This window comes from Nicotiana tabacum, chromosome 22 (genome assembly GCF_000715075.1).
Source record: "Nicotiana tabacum cultivar K326 chromosome 22, ASM71507v2, whole genome shotgun sequence".
NCBI classification, from domain to species: domain Eukaryota; kingdom Viridiplantae; phylum Streptophyta; class Magnoliopsida; order Solanales; family Solanaceae; genus Nicotiana; species Nicotiana tabacum.
In genome coordinates this window covers 58,853,180-58,856,817 of record NC_134101.1, presented here as the reverse complement: position 1 = coordinate 58,856,817, position 3,638 = coordinate 58,853,180, and the positions used below count along the sequence as shown (strand labels likewise).

Below are 3,638 nucleotides of genomic sequence, written 5' to 3'. Positions count from 1 at the left end.
CAACAAAATAATGTAGAAAAAGTATTGTTTTTCATTTCAACAAAATGAGTATTTTCTTTTCATGTTGTAGAAAAAATATTTTCTTTCATTTTAACAAAATGAATACTTTTTTCATGTTGTAAAAAAATACTTTCTTTTTCAACCAAAAAATGAGTATTTTCTTTTTAGTCATGTACCACAAATTTTAACGTTGTTTTTGAGTGAAAAAGTAAAGCAGCACATTAGTCCCAAAATTTGTGTGAATTTTTAAAAGAATAATTAAATTCTTGAAGAAAATAGAGTCCTGAAAACGTTGAGTATTTAGAGTTTGGGGGAGGGAGGGGGGAGGGGGAGCACAGGAAACATGGGGATTTGGGGAAGAGGGGGGGGGGGATAAGAAAAGTAGCATAAAAAAATATTTTCTACCCTCTAAACAAATACTAGAAATATTTTTCGGAAAAAAGTTTTTCACTCACCAATCAAACATAAAAAAAATAAGTAATAAAACCACTCATTTTCCAGGAAAACATTTTCTAGAAAATATTTTCCTTCACACCAAACACACCCTATGTATTATCATTCTCTGAAGTGCTGTTTGAGGAAGTTGGTGTACTCTTTTACATGGCGACGTGAATCATGTAGTGGTGTTGATCACATACAGCTAACATTCATCGAAACAAACATAACTCTTTTTTTTTTTTGGTAGTACAAACAAAACTTATATCTTTCTAGGAAGATTCAAGATTTGTTCTGAGTAGTTTGATTGTAAGTTTGGAGTTGAAGTTATAGAAAGTAATTTCTTAATTTTAATAATAAACAAACAAGATCTTAGCCAATGTGGCTGCACGCTCTTCATTTAAAATGTTGAAATTTTGCAACTAAAAAATTGGCCAAAGATCTTCCTGTTACATTATCCTAATAATTTTTCTTTGTCAACTTTAAAATTAAAATTCTAACTTATTTTTCGACCTTTAGTTTTGGGTTTCGTTTCAAGTTTGGAAACTTTATGTTGCCTTTTGCAAGTGGTCGCGATAACTCTTCGAACTTCAAACAACAAACAAAATCTTGAAGATACGAAATAGAATTCGTTTGTGTTACGATTTGGAATATTATACAGCTGTATATGTTTGCGGAGATATGCCAACTAGGTCACATTATGATGGATAGTAACGATAACTCTCTTTTTATGACTATGTCACATTATGATGGAATATTATACAAAATCTTGAATATTTGCAAGGGGTAGCGATAACTCTCTTTTTTTTCTCTCTCCAACGGCTAGTAACGTCTCTTTCCACAGAAGCACGTATCTCTCACGCTCCACTTGATGGAGCCGCCGGAAGGCCCTCTTCAGGGGAGTAAATACGGAGGAGACATCCCACCATCAGTCACGAATCTTAATAACGAGGCAATTCCAGGAAAACACTCTTATGCCACAATGGTCACTGCACCTCCATCTTCAACATTGAACCCTACCCGGCCAGACAAAGAAAACGTCATTGCTAGACAAATGACTCACAACGGGATGCTAGCTGTGATATTCAAGGCCAAAGATTACTATGGCCCTCGCAGCCATTTCGAAAAGGATGGAGGGAATGGAGAATGGGAACAAGGCACTCCGAGATCAAATGAAAGAACACCAGAACATGGTCGATAAAATATCGGGCTCCCCCAAGCTGTTGCCAAAGAAGGATGACAAGCGGTTCGTCGAACAACCGTATAGTGATGATGTAGCCCCACAAGCTATACCAAAAACCTTTAAAATGCGGCCTACCTAGGATATATGATGGCACAACCGACCCCGAAGATCATTTGACTCATTACATCACCAGAGTAAAAGGCAACGACCTTGCCAAGGAACAAGTGTCTTCTATTTTGCTGAAAAGGTTCGGCAAAACCCTCACTGGAGGAGCATTAACCTGGTATTCGCAGCTACCGACATGCTCCATTGAAACCTTTGAAGAAATGCCTGACAAGTTTGTAACGGCCCATGCTGGAGCCAAAAAGGCCGAGGCAAGAGTGAACGACATATTTATCGTCAAATAATCTCTGGGAGAGGGATTAAGGGACTTCCCCACCCGGTTCAACCGAGTAAGGATGACTTTACCAAACATGTCCGAAGAGATGGCAGTCGCAGCCTTTCATAACGAGTTGAGCAGGGATGGTTCAAGAGCAACGAGGAAACCATTAAGTCGGTTGATGAAGTATCCCCAACCACTTGGGACGAAATCCACAATGCTTATTGTGCCGAAGTCCGTGCAGATGAGGACAACCTCAACGGGCCAACCCACCGGCTAACCTCAGCACAAGCAGAGTTAAGAAAGGATCGAAGAGACAATGCCAGAAGAGATCACCCGATCCCACGACCTAACAGGGAACGACACCAACCATATATCAGAATGACCATCCAGACTAAGGACATTAACTCATCGAAATGACAGAGGTATGCCCCTATTGTCTGGTCACAATTTTTGTGTATCACTAATAAGTGGAGATTTTGACTACTTATTTGCGCCTTTTGACTTTTGTTTTAGTTCATAAATGTTTGAAGGCATTCCCGAAAACTGATAAAATATGCTTACTTACAGGAGTATTGGAAAATTAGCCATTACGATAAAATCCAACTCAAGAAGGAGTGCTTTTGAACAATAACAAAAATCAAACACACAGGCTCATGTGCGGACCGCAGAATTCTATCTGCGGCCGCAGAATATGAAGAAGAATCAACAGAGCTTCAGCGTAAAGTACGAACCGCACAATAATTGTGCGGCCTCAGAAGTCAAAGTTTACAGAGTTTTAAATGCAAACTCAACAAGAACTGCGGACCGCACTATAATTGTGCGGCTGCAGAAATCAAATGTGCGGCCGCACCCAGAATTATGCGGACCGCAGAACTCAAGAGATGCGGTCGTAACCCAGAATTGTGCGGCCGTAGAATCCACTCCTGTCAAGAGCTGAAGAAAAGTGTTGTCCGCACACAGAATTGTGCGGCCGCAGAACCTCCAAAAGGGAAATTTTGTCCGAAAATTCTAGCTTTGTATAAATAGACTACTTTAATGAAATTAGGTCAAGTATTTCAATACTAGAAAGTCTGTAGCCATTTTTCCTTACTCTTTTAGGCAACTTTAGTTTATATTGTGGATTTTACATTGGAGTTTCATCTATTAATCATTCAATATGAGTTATATCATCTTTTCTTCTTTATTTTCTTCATTACCCACTATGAGTAGCTAAATTTCTAGCTAGGTTTGTGACCTAACCCTAGCATGGGAATCTAATGGGTGTTTGACTTAGGGCTTGTTTATAGTTGGGTGTGTATTATTTAGCCTAGATGTTTGCAAACATTGGTTCAAGCCTATTTGACTTGGTCTCTACTTGAGAAAGAGAGACCTAGTCTAGAAATATTTGGCTAACAAGAGTTTGGGATGAAATCAAGAGATTGATAGTCCCAATTAAAGGGTTGAACCTAGAGATAGTAAAATCCGACTTGAGCAATTTATCCACTGTTTAGTTCAATATCCATTGGAACTTGAGAAAGCCAAATTGGGTAAACCCACTCTCTTACCGAGAGGTATTGAGTGGGTATTTTAGAGTTGATTGCTATAATACACCCTACCAACAAAACTCCTCTAAAGCCTACACCCCGTTAGGCAAACATC

At 38.9% G+C, this 3,638-nt stretch overlaps 1 pseudogene; it reads right to left on the bottom strand.

Moving 5' to 3' along the window:
- LOC142175880 (S-adenosyl-L-methionine:benzoic acid/salicylic acid carboxyl methyltransferase 3-like) overlaps positions 1 to 2,009 on the bottom strand; it is an 18,016-nt pseudogene extending 16,007 nt beyond the window's left edge.
- Positions 2,010 to 3,638: the final 1,629 nt, after the last annotated feature.